This window comes from Diceros bicornis, chromosome 29 (assembly GCF_020826845.1).
Source record: "Diceros bicornis minor isolate mBicDic1 chromosome 29, mDicBic1.mat.cur, whole genome shotgun sequence".
Classification (NCBI taxonomy): domain Eukaryota; kingdom Metazoa; phylum Chordata; class Mammalia; order Perissodactyla; family Rhinocerotidae; genus Diceros; species Diceros bicornis.
Window position 1 is genome coordinate 25,529,073 of NC_080768.1, and position 13,513 is coordinate 25,542,585.

A 13,513-nucleotide genomic window follows, 5' to 3' on the forward strand; every position below is an offset into this window, starting at 1 on the left:
GATTTTCATTTCCTTCTTTCTCTTTCCTATTAAGATACAAAGCATTGTCGGGGCCTGCCCCGTGGCGCTAGGCGGTTAAGTGCGTGCACTCCGCTGCGGGGGCCTGGGGTTCGCCGGTTCGGATCCCGGGTGCGCACTGACACACTGCTTGGCAAGCCATGCTGTGGCGGCATCCCATATAAAGTGGAGGAAGACGGGCATGGATGTTAGCCCAGGGCCAGTCTTCCTCAGCAAAAAAAAAAGAGGAGGATTGGCAGATGTTAGCACAGGGCTGATCTTCTCCAAAAAAAGAAAAAAGATACAAAGCATTGTGGAAAGCAAAGGCCTTACTCCCCTTGTGACTCTGAGAAAGGCTCTCATCAACCATGATCAGTGACTTGTTCCCATAAAAATAGTCTCATTCCCAAGGAAATTGTTTCAAAAACTTTTGTAGGTTACAGATACTTTTAAAATACAAATGTGTTTGGCTCAAATTTGAATGGATTTGTTGGGCTACCATTTATTAAGCATTATAAATGTGCTAGGTACTGGGATGTATGTTGCATACAATTAATATCACATTTAAATTTTATAGGAGTCCTTTGAAGGAGACCTAAGTTTAAAGAGGTAAGGAGGCTTAAAGAAATAATGTAACTGTATGATATTTGCAAAGGGAACTCAAGACATTCTAGAGCAGGACTGTATACAGAACATTCTGCCATGATGGAAATGTTCCATCTCTGCACTAATGAGGTAGCCACTAGCATAGGTGGCTGTTGAGCACTCGAAATGTGGCTAATGTGACTGAGGAGGTGAATGCTTAATTTAATTTAACTTTTATTAAGTTAAAATTTAAATAGCTTCAGGGAGCTAATGGCTACTGGATTGAACAGGACAAGTTTTATTTCAAAGCTTCAAGAATATTTCCAAGCAATCCAATTCCTATAGCTCTTCCTCCTATAATATCCTTTAAAAAAAAAAAAAAAAAGAAAAGAAATATGGTAAATATTTGTAAAAATCTAACTGGCCACATTTCAGGTCAGATAACACCCACTCAACATTCCTCCAGCCACAAGACCAAAACTGTGTCTCCGCAGCTGTGGCCAGCTTCTGCGTTTCTCAAGCTTGAGTTGAATGACTTCTTTTCTTTGCTGCTGGAGTATTTGTACGTCTCCAAACCAGAGACAAAGCTGGAGGTGATCTGAAAGGATGCTTCATAATTCAGAGCATTCTCCTCGGGTCTCTGCAAGCAAACGGATCCTCACAGACGTTGCTGTTCCAACAACCACAGTCCCTTTGTGGTCTGTGCCTGTCTCTTCGGCTTCCTGGTCTCTGGTGTCGGGGCTTCCTTTCCTGTTGGTGAGACCAGCCACTCGGCAGCAGCTGTCAGAGACCAGGGTACCGTCAGTGATAGGAGTTCTTGATCCAGGTTTGATAACAGTGAGATGTCTGAACCTGAGAGTCAGTGGTAACAACTCTTGAGACAAAGCTATATCTTCAACAGCAGATCCTAGCTTTCTGCCTCCAAAGGACTCTTCATTATATTTCTTAACATGTTCCACTCTTTTTCAAGGTTGTCGAAGATTCATCATTTTAACAGTATAACTTACGAAGAAGTAATGATTTCTCCCCTTATTTTCGGTATAGATAAACATTATTTATAACTGCTAATCAAGGCTAGAAGCCTCTGAGAAAGAAGTGTGAAATAACTTTTACTGGCACCTGATTGGAGAGTGTTCTCAGTGAAAAGCAGCTCATGAAGGCTTTTAAAGCTGGAGAGTCCAAGGCCTTTGACTCCTCCCACGGCAGCTCAGGAAGAATCACTAGTCTGTAGCTCAGCGAAGGAAGAGATCATTAATCAAGGAAATGAGAGATTTAATGTCATGCTCCAGAGAAACTAGTTTTCTTGACTTCTAGGGCTGGTGGATAGGATGTATTTTTTCCAATAACAAAGATAAGCCGAGCTCCATTTTGTTGCAGTATTTCAAAATGTAAAAATATGAATAGATCACTAAAATCATTCCAAGAAAGCAGGGAATTAAAAGTTCACACAGTCATTAAAAGTTCTTAGAGCGAGAAGAGATTTGAACCCCTTGGGACCATGTGAAATGTTGCAATATCTCAAAGAGTGAGACAATCTTTCACCCAAGACCCAGAATACTGAAAATGAAATATGTTTTCCTGCCCCACTATGGAAAGGAAAGAAGCAGCTAAATTTCCAGAAGCAAAGCAACCGGGCTGGTAAGGCAGAATAAGAGTATAGCTTTTTGTTTGTTTGTTTTTAACCAACCTAATGTCACAAACACTCTGGGGTCAGATTAATCTTTGCTGCAGTGTCACCTACAGATGTCTCCAGGTGGCCTTCCACCCTGAGAAATTCAAGAGGACTATCCATGAACTCCCCTTTTCAATGACTTCAGTAGACAGTTCAGCCTGACATCAAAGGCCCAGTGGCCATTTAAATTTCAGGATTGCATTTTTGGTGATTTTTACCATTTGATGATGAAGCAGACTTAACAGAATAAGAAAGCAGTTTCAAAGACTGATAACTTCCATTTATTTGCTTACACCTACTTTCTAGTTTTCTCTGATCCTAAACCCATTTAATATCAAGAAAAGTATAAACAGAGATAAAATCAGGAAATATAAGGGATGGTGGCTCCAAATGAAAGAAAACCCTCATTTCGGCAACAGAAGAAGAAAGAAGCAGAACAGGAAGGAAGCAAACAAAAGAGGGACCAAGGTAGGGCTTCTAATTACCAGAATATACTCACTCAACTCTTAAGTCTAGGTCACCCCTCCTACAAATACCTCTGTGTTTGCAGACACCCAAAGAGCCAGACTTGCTTTCTTATGTTGCCCAATGAAATGCTATTTCTTATTTCAAATTTCACACTAACTTCTTGGCCTCCTGCTTTTCTCGTTCTCTTGATATCTGGATTCGCCTCACTCTGGCCACTGTTCCTTCACACGAAGGCCTCCTCTCTCCTGTGACTTTTGTCTCCTGACTCCTTCAAACCAGCCTCATTCCAAGGCCCTCCCCCGGCCTCCCATGTTGACTGGTCCCTCTGTCTTCCCTCAATCCTTTCCTCCTCCATCTCTTTTCATCTCTCACACCTCCATATGCCTCCCCTTCCCACCCCACATCACTCCAAAAAAAAAAAAACCCCACTATAAAAACAAAAGTTTTTTTTGTTTGTTTGTTTGCTGAGAAAGATTCACCCTGAGCTAACATCTGTGCCAATCTTCTTCTATTTTGTATGTGGGTCGCTGCCACAGCATGGCCACCGCCAAGTGGTATAGTTCTGCACCTGGGAACCAAACCCAGACCACCAACGTGGAGCCTGCCAAACCTAACAGCCCCAAAAGATTTTTAAAGTAGTTGCTTAAGCTCCTTTAATTTGCAAAGCAGAAACATCACTTTGTGTTTTTCTTGCTTCTATTATTTACAGGTATGCAGCCTATCTCTGCTAGATAGGCTAAAGGATTCCTTATCCTTTGACCCCTTTGGGCAGGTAGAGGTATCTAAAGTTGTTACAGAGGGAATATTGTGGGAGGTGTAAGGCACTGAGGAGAGAGCTAATGGTCACTGAGGAAGTTAGACAGGTAAAGGACACAGCCATCCAGTGGTAATCAGAGAGAACAGGTTTGGGCAAAATTTGCTTAAGTTCAAGGGCGCGTATGCATAGGTTTGAAGTAACTACGGAACATGAATACATAGGTTTAAAAACAAAGGAAATTTGCCAATGGAGAAGGAGGGAAAGTCCCTCTGTGATGGGGAAAGGATGGGCTCACAGGAGGACGGGTGGCTTTGAAGAAGGAGGGAACATGCTCTGTGAGGGCAAACAAAGTATAGCGGTGAGCCAGAGCACTGGGGCTGTAGAATCAGAGAACGTTGAACTGGATGGGACTTTCAAGACGGCTGAATCCACGCATCTAATTTTCCAGAAGCGGAAGCACGGGCAGAGAGGCTGTGACTGCCCTGAGGTTTTAAACAACAGCAAAAAATGGGCTAGAACTCATGTTTGGATGAGAGCAGTCACTCTGGAGAGGCTTCAGTTTTTCTCCCCAGTAAAATAGTAGAGGAGCATTTCAGTGTCAGCCATTTCTCTCTGAGTTCACCTCCATCAACGGGTTCTGGTGTGACTTTCCCTCTGACTTTCCTAGGGCTGGTGCCTTTGTCACTGCCAGCCAGTGGCGTCACTTCCACTTTCCCCATCGTCATTCCCAAAGCTGTGAGTAGGCACCGGGTTGCATGAGTAATGGTTCATTTAAGCAGTAGGTCTGCACAATTCTAGTTTTTCCATGTATTATCTTATCAATCGTCACTGCAAACCTATGAGGTTGGAGGCATTATTATCCCATTTTACAGATGAGGAAATAAAACACTGCTTTATGGGTTCAGTTGTCAGGGTTCCTGTCAGATAAATCATATAAAGCTTTTAGAATGGAACCTGGCATGTGGTGAGCACTCAGGGTCTGTTAGCTTTTGCTTTTATTATTATACTAAAGGTCATATTATGCAGCAGGTGGGAGCCAGACCTCAGATTCTCAGAGGTCAAACCACCATTTACACTAACTGTGTGATCTCACGGAAATTGTTAACCTCAGTTTCCATATCTGTAAAATAGAGATAATAATAGTAAAGACATTAGAACCGTGCCTGATGCATAGTAAGCACTTTGTAAGTATTATTACTTCTGATGTCTGTTTCTTATTCTTTCCTAGTTTAAACACATGCTTAAAATAAACTATATATACTCATAAGATTAATATTAATTAACATTAATACCATCCAAGCTTGGGTGGCCAGACCCCATGAGCAAGGTGGTGAAGGCCTGACCACCTTTGTTTCCTTATGGAGTCTCTAGAATTCAGCAGCCTTGGCCCTAGATTTTTACTTGGTTAATCATTCAACAAACATTTGTTGAGTACCTACTATGTACCAACAGAGGAAAGCCATGGAAGTATAAATCACCCCTCTTGAGTTGGAGGTGCTTATAGTCTTTTTTTTTTTTTTTGTGAGGAAGACCGGCTCTGAGCTAACATCTATTGCCAATCCTCCTCTTTTTTTTTTTCCGCCAAAGTGCCAGTAGATAGCTGTATGCCATAGCTGCACATCCTTCTAGTTGCTGTATGTGGCACGCGGCCTCAGCACGGCTGGAGAAGCGGTGCGTCAGTGCGCGCCCGGGATCCGAACCCGGCCCACCAGTAGCGGAGCGCGCGCACTTAACCGCTAAGCCATGGGGCCGGCCAACTTATAGTCTTCTCAAGGAGACAGACACAGACATAATTGCAATAAAGTGTGCGTAGGGGAGACTCCACCCAGAGGCCCAGAGAAGGAGACGACATCTGAGCTGGGTGTTGAAGGATGACAGACAGGAGAGGGTGGAAATGCATTCCAGGCAGAGGCGACCTTGGGCAGCCTGGAGGGGTCTCGCTTGGTGAGGAAGCAGGGAGGGTTCTGCACGGCTGGAGGAGGGTGTTCTGTTCTGGAAGGTGTGGCAGGAGAAGGGCCAGGAGAAGCAGGCACCTGTGAGATTGAGAAGGGCCTTGCATACCATTCTAAGGAATTTGAATATCACCCTACAGGCAATGGGAAGCTTTGGAAAGCTTCTGAGGAGGGGAGCAGTAGATCTGACTTTTTCAAGGAAAAGTCTACAGGTGGTGTGGAGGGTAGATTCAGTAGGAGGGCTTGAGTGGGGAGAGCAGTACCGAGTCCATCGCAGTAATACCCACAAGAGATCATGAGTGCCAGAACCAAGAGAGTGCCATAGGGACGAAACGGGAGGAGGCATTGGAAACAGGTAATTAGGAGGTGGAATCAACAGGGCTTGGTGACAGTCTTTTTGGAATGAGAGAGATTGGAGATAAAGACTGCACTCCAAACCACAGCTCCACAGTCTGCACGGAGGGCGATGCTGCTGCTGTCTGAGACAAGCAGTTCAGGAGCAGAAACAGACTTGAGATGAGGATGGGAAAGTATGGTGAGGTAAATTGTGGGTGCATTGAGGCTTCTGCAGGGTGTGTAAGTAGAGCTGTCCCACAGGCGATGGAAATATGGGACAAGAGTTCCCCAGAGAAGCCTGGTCTAAGGCGTGGATTTGGAAGGGTAAATGGTAGCTGAAACCATGGAGACATCCTGGCCTGGGGAAGACCAGAGAGGCCCCACCCATGCTGTCCCAGCCCCACAGAGTGCTGACCCATTCCTGAAGGACACCTTATAAAAGATTCCAGGGCCGTGGAATAGGGAGATGGGGTCTTTGATAACTATCAAGAACTTAAGGGTTGTTTTTCTTTTTTTTTTTTTTTGTGAGGAGATCAGCCCTGTGCTAACATCTGCCAATCTTCCTCTTTTTTTTGCTGAGGAAGACTGCCCCTGGGCTAACATCTGTGCCCATCTTCCTCCACTTTACATGGGACGCCGCTACAGCATGGCTCGCCAAACAGTGCGTCGGTGCGCGCCTGGGATCTGAACCTGCGAACCCCAGGCTGCCGCAGCGGAGCGCGCATACTTAACGGCTTGCGCCACGGGGCCGGCCCCTAAGGGTTGTTTTTCTTAACTTGATGTTTTAGGTTCCTGAATTCCCTAGCTTATTGGAAACAATGAATTTTGTTTATGAATCCCTTCCCTAAGGGGCTGGAGGCTTCCTGGAGAAGTGGAATGGAAAAAAGAGTGACTGGTGGCAACCAAAAACCTTAATTAAATAGAATAAGTGTGCACATCAATAAAAAAGTCAGAAATTGCCCTAGACTATCTGATATTCAGACACAGCCTCTGATTCGCAATGTTAGTGTTTACCGTAATAAAGAACTGGTTGCTACTTCAATATTTTTAAAAAACAAAGACAAGAAAAGGTGAATGCAAATCATGTCTTAGCACAATAAGTCTGTACAAACTAATTAAGATGCTTTGTTGATTTTATAAGGAATTACAGCCTCCCCAGTGTAGTGGCATTTGCTATCTTGTTATAATCAGAAGCTTCAATTGATGGTTATATGAGTTTTTGATAAATTATAAGGAGAAAACTAATTAGGTTTGCTTAATCCATGCACTTTAATTGACAGACATCAGTTTTCAAAACGTGAAGTCTCTGAGGATTGAAAAACAAACAAAACCAAATAAAACAATATCCTGGGTGGTGAAGAGTTTGGGAACCCACAGTGAGCGCTCTGCTCTTAGTCACTGTCCTTGTTAGTGAGCTGGGTGCCACCCAGCAGTGCCACAGGCATGTCCTGAGATGACCAAAAGGTCCTGCCTGCTCACATTTCCCAACACTTTTGTGAAAGAGATGAGTGGAGAATTGTAAATCCTGCCCAGCTCACTCCAAGTCATCCTTGGAGATATTCTAAGAAGCCCCCCAGGGTGGGCGAAGTGTCCTTCCTCTGGGTTCTGATTTGCCACATGATTTTGTCATTGTCTGGGTTTGTGTTTTGTTCTGTTCCGATGTGTTCTGGTTTGGGTTGAGTCTGCTCTTTAGAGGCAAACATTACCTTACTCCCTCTCTACCCCCAACACAGTGCCTGGCCTATTTCCAGAGCTCCAAAAAAACAAGGAGGAGAGCAGAGACAATCTGCTTTACAACAAGACTTGCCTTTGAAGACAGAGGAGAAAGGACCTGTATCTCCTACCACAAGAGCTCCAGCTCCGGGCTCAGGAAATGGTGAGGAGGAGGGCCACCTCATGGTCTGGGTCTGCTGGTTAAAGGAACCTCTTCCTCTAGACCATCCCTCAGCAAACCTTTCCAAACACTTACCATAAGCAGGGCTCTAGGATGACACAATGAACACCAGATTTCGTTCTTGCTGACTTGGAGCCTCCATCTCACTGGGGAGACAGAAATCTAACAATCCATGAGAGCGTATACTGAGGGCCCTATGAATGCCCCCTCAATGCCAGATGCAGGAAGTGGAAAGGAACTGGAGGTGGATATCTTTCCTCTCCTCATTATCCATGTGGACTCTGTGAGACAATACATCTAAATAAGCATTTATCCTCAGAGTTAAGACTAGTGGAGCTTGGAGGAAATTTTTCTTAGGGCAAGGATGGACAAAAGCATTTGCATCGGATGCTGGCTCTTCCCTTTCTTTCTTTCCAGTAAATGGCAAGAGTAAGATTCTACTTCAAATGCTCACAAGGTGTGTCTCTCCCCCTTGGGAATTAAGATCTCAGTTGTCTATGGCTTTACCAGAGCTGGATGTAATTGCCTTCCATGTCTCCACTTTAAATGACTCCAACAGTTTTCTTGGGACTCTGTTTTGTGTGTGTCCTGGTAGCTGTGAGCGTATATTAGCTGACTTCTTGAGTCATTCACCTACTCACCTACCCACGCACCTCTGCTTTAAAACATAACAAGCGGCAGTCTTAAGATATTTATTTCACTCAGCACGAACAAATAGAAATCTAGGCTGAAAAAGCATTTGGGGGAAAGCTACCTTTAAAATCTTTCAACTGTCAGATGGTAATAGACAGGAAATGTATTATGTAATTTAATCACCACCCTCTGTTTTCCATCCTATATTTCTCTTCCCAGATAACCAGCCTCTCCTCACACCCCCTTATCTTTGCCGAAAGCCTCACCTCTAGAAGCAATTTGGTTGCAACAATCTGGGGAGAAAAAAATAAAAACATGTAATGAGGTCAAAGGGCTGCGGCACCTCCCAGTGCCTTTTAAGTGCTTCCAAATGTCAACTTCTAGGACCATGGGAGGGGGCTGCATCCCAGCTCAAAGATGTGGTTTCAGATTGAGATTCTCCAGCCTAGTCCACAAGGGGAGTCTGTAATTCCAACAAGCCAGGAGGAGACCTCTGGACTTGACAAATCCCGTCAAATTAATCCTTGACATGAAAAGGGCTTACAACCTACTGGTCTGATCATTTTTTTAGCATTATCTTTAGCACCTGGTCGGTCTCAGGTATACAGAGCTGCTTAGAAACCCGCAGAGGCTCCTGCTGGAGTGTAGGGGTGGGGGAGGGAGCGAGGAGGAGTGGGTTTCAATGCAGAGATACCCAGTTCAATGACTCACTGCATCATACTCCTCAAGTGAAATCCACTTCATCAGATCAAATGCTAAGGTGGATTGCTAGCTCTTCCGGTGGCTAGGATGAATTCTGACCCCCTGCAAGGATTTTCAAGCCCACACCACAGCGCTTAAGAATTATATCAGTTTGTGTCCAGGCTGAGCTGACAGTTCTGCAGTGTGTGTGTTTGTGGGGCAGAGAGCAAGCAAGATTCCGCAGCTGTTATCCAGCACACAGCCTATTCCTTAATATTCCACACATGGCTCTACTTTTGATATCACTAAGCACTGGTGGCTGGGAGTAATAGGACATGATGAATGGAAAAATTAAGCGGGATCAGAAGTCTAGGCTCTAGTTCTTAATCTGTCTGAGCCTCTGTCTCCATGTAAAGAAGTAGGAAGAAGAAATAGGTCACCTAGCCTTAAGGATCAGGGTAAACACAAAGGGACGTCAGGTACACCACACCAGTCTCCACAACGGGCTTAGGAGAAACACGATTTTTCTGCCCCTACAAATGTAAGCATTGCTGGAATTTTTTCAAGGGATGGTAGACTTTGAAAATCTTCCAGGATGAAATCACCTCTAGCCTTCTCTGTAGAATAAAGCTGTGACTTGTTCATGGCGAGGGTGGACGCCAATCTATTTCCTGAAAGAACTTGCTAGCTTTGCCTGCCAGTCCTTCACCCTTCACAGCAGTCGAATATTTCTAGAGTCTATGGATTGCGCCTCAATTAATAACACAAAATATGGTCTCTCTAAGCCATTGAACTGATGCCTTCCAACTTATCCGAAGGCTGGGTGAGAAGGGGCTCCCTGGGAAGGGCTATTTCAGAATTCTTCAGTCCATCACTCTTCTTGGCACTTTAGATTCTTTCTTTGGTACAGCCAGACAGCAGAAAAGTAAATACTCAGATATTTATTATTTAGGTTCCGAAGAAAATACAGAGTTGCATTTTCACCAGGGAAGCCCCAAGAGCCAGGGCAGGAAGCAGTTGAGCGTTTGGTTTGGATCTGTGTGGGTTGCGGAGCTTGGCCCTCTCTACCTCCTGGCTCTGCTCTAAGAAACCTCACATCAGAAAACTGTTTTACCCCTAACAGCTCAGAAAGCCCTTTCTCTGGAGTTTGCTCTCAGAACTGACTTGCTCTCTCCCGGCCTAGCCCTAGTTTTTTGAGATGGGAACCTCAGAATCCAATTTGAAACTCAATGTAACAATTCCACGGCCTCTCCCGCCTGCCTGCTTGTACTGTATTCCTTCTCAGACCTGCTCACTTAACCCTGCCCTTCTCCCTCCTCCTGATTTTAGCATATGTGCTTCAGTTGTGAGCTGTCTCAAACTCTTTCTGGAAATTAGAAAGTCATAACAAGCAAACAAAGTGTTTCAACTAATCTGTTTCAGAGACTGATTATCCAAATTATAAATTGGCCAGACCCTTTGTTTCAAGTCTTCTCTCCTTCTAAGTACCCTCCACTACTTAAGTTCTCAACACACCGACCAAGGAACGGTGTTACTAAGTAAACTAGTAACTCTGAATGGCTCACAACACTCAGCATAGACCCAGGCAAATCAAAAGGTACTAGACAAATGTTGGTTGAATGAAAACCAGATCAGCGACGGGAAGACATTGAAACTTTGACCACTTTGAAATTCTCTCCGCATTCAGTTATGGGAGCTCCCAGTCTCTTGATCTCATAACTGATTTTAGTTTTGCTCTCCTTTATGTGCTCCCTGTACTTTGGATACTGTTATGGAACAATCAGTCTCTTTATGCCTGTTTCACTCTTCTGGGGGAAGGCTGAGAATATGGTATAGCAGGAGCTGGCAAACTTTTTTTGTAAAGAGCCATACAGTAAATATTTTAGATTTTGCTGTCCAAATGGTCTCTGTTGCAAGTACTGTCAATCTTCATTATTCTTGGATTCCGTTTTTATGAATTCACCTACTCACTTAAATTTGTAACCCCCAAATCAATACTTCTGGTGTCCGTGCAGTCATCCATGCACATGTGCAGAGCAGTGAAAAATGTGAGTTGCCTGACGCCTTGTTCCCAGCTGTGAGGTTGAGCAAGGTGACATTCTGCCTTCTTGTTTCTGCTCTCATACTGTACCCAAGTATCTTTTTTGAGAACTATTTAGTATTATGGTTTTTGCCTTTTGAGTGATTTTGCTGTTTAAAATGACACTGAAGCATAGTGCTGAAGTGCTGTCTAGTTTTCCAATGAGCAAGAAGGCTGTGATGTGCCTTAAAAGAGGAAAATTTGTGTGTTAGACAAGTTTTGTCCAAACATGAGTTACTGTGCAATCAGCCATGAGTTCAATGTTAATGAATAAGCAATATATATTAAAATAAAGTTTCTTTAAACTGAAACACACAAAAAATAAAGTTATGAACTGATATGTGACAGAGGCTTGCATGAACCTAACGCTGTATTTCTCTTAGGAGCAATGGTTCAGTATTTGCTAATTCAGTATTCCTCATGACTTTATAGAACATAATTACCACAAATAATAATAATAAAGTGTACGCAACTCTGCATTTGCAATATGAAAGCAGCCATGACAATATGCAAACACTGAGCATGGCTGTGTGCCAATAAAACCTTATTTATGGATATAGAAACTTGAATTTCATAAATTTTTACATCATAATTTTTCCCCCCCAACCATTAAAACATATGAAAACCAGTCTTAACTGGCTGGCCTTACGTGGGCTGGATTTGGCTCATGGACAATAGTTTGCAAACTCTTGCTGTGTCGCCCTGTTTTCAATAATCCCACTGCTTTGGAGCCAGATCACGGTAGATTAGAGATACCCACAATCTCATTCCCACGGAAGTCTCTGCCATCCCAGGACCATCCCTCTGATGGGGCTAAGAACATTCACGAAGTCTGGGTCTTTGGAATAGAAGGAGACAGTACCGAAGTTGGAGCTCACATAGACGGGTTTGTAAACCAGTGGTATCATTTCCTAGCTGTGTTACTTGAGGTACCTTTTTGGAGCCTTAACACAGTATATAAGACAGAGAGAATCACTGTATCTCCTAGGTGTAGGCCTGGTTAAACTGCACAGTAAGAAGGGGCTCTGCAGATGAGCTTCCTGTACCACCCTTACCACTCCCATCCCAGACCAGTTACGCAACTTGACCTCTATGGGTTCTTGGGGTTCCTTGGACACCAGCCAAGCCTCACAACGGGAGAAAGCAGAGGCCACCAAATCTCGTTCCTTTCTACCATCCTCACCGTTTTCAGGGGGCAGGGAGACCATGCAACACAACCAATAAATGAGGAGTAAGATATTTCCCTAAACCTTATAGCCCCCATTTCTGTCCCCCCACAACATACTGTTTAGAGCACAAGGAAGGCGCCCCCAGATTGCCGCACCCTTGGTTAGGCTCAAGTCAGATAATTTTCAGGCACTGGCAGAAAGCTGCTGATGAGAAACCTCTCAAATGTCACTGCTTACAAAAGAGGGAAAAAAATAGAAAACTCTGTTTATTTTCCTGACCTAAAAGATAACATCGCTTTGCCCTTTCCTCTTGTTTAAGGTCAGATCCGGAGCATTCCTTGAAAACGGCTCCAGAAGAAGGAGTTTCTCAGATATATATAGATGTAGATACAGATGTAGATATAAAGATGTATAGATTAGCAATTTATGTTTTTCATTAAAAATGTATTACTTTCAGTAATGATTAATATTATAAGAAACAATGTTAATTTCATCTGTAAAATTGAATTGATTCGGATCTCAGCCTGACGTTTAAAGTGATTAATAAGCTCTATAGGAGTGTTGTTATGGTTATTACATCTAAATGAACATTGATTTTAAAATGCTATTTTAGTGGATTTTATAAGCAATGGGTGACAAAATTCAGTCAGCATTTTTATCCCAAGGAACTCAGGGCCCTTTACAGACACGGTCTCATTAATTTGTGCAGACTAGAAAAGCAACATTGGTGAAACCACAGCCTCAGACCTTAGAGTTGGAAGAAGGACCCTCAGAGAGCCTCCCTAAGTCCTCAGTCTAAGAATGAGGAAGCCCAGGCTCCAAGAGCGGCGGTGACCGCGCACGTCTTGGATGGAGAAAGGACACGGAAGCCTGCATCTGGACGTGCGTCGGGCTGCGCGCGGCGCTTCCCTTTGGCGCGGGGAGGGGCAGGAGGAGGGAGAAGGGGGAGGGAGAGGGAAATGGAGCGGGGGGGGGGGGGGGGAGGAGGAGGAGTTGGGGGTGGACGGACCCGCCCTACCTAGGTCGCCAGGAGGCCGAGCCAGGGGTGGGGGCGCGTCCCGGGCCGTGAGGGGCGCGGCGAGCGCGCAGTCACGTAGCCGAGAGCCGGGCCAGCTCGCTCTGCGCCACCTAAGGACCGCGCGGACTCCTGAAGGTCAGCGCTTTAAGATATAGGTATGCTACTGGGAAGAAAAGAACCTCCTTTCCTGACTTTAGGCGCATCTTTCTAGATATTGACAGAAAATGGGAATCTGGCACATTTGTACATGTTATACTTTTGAAAACAAAGT

The 13,513-nt window shown here is 44.3% G+C and overlaps 1 long non-coding RNA gene across 1 annotated transcript; it reads left to right on the forward strand.

The window, feature by feature from the left end:
• Window positions 1-5,700: 5,700 nt before the first annotated feature.
• On the forward strand, window positions 5,701-13,145 carry LOC131393987 (uncharacterized). Its single transcript, XR_009216031.1, has 3 exons — window positions 5,701-5,786; window positions 7,501-7,643; window positions 12,934-13,145. It is a non-coding gene; the product is annotated as an uncharacterized LOC131393987 (long non-coding RNA).
• The last annotated feature ends 368 nt before the right edge of the window (window positions 13,146-13,513 follow it).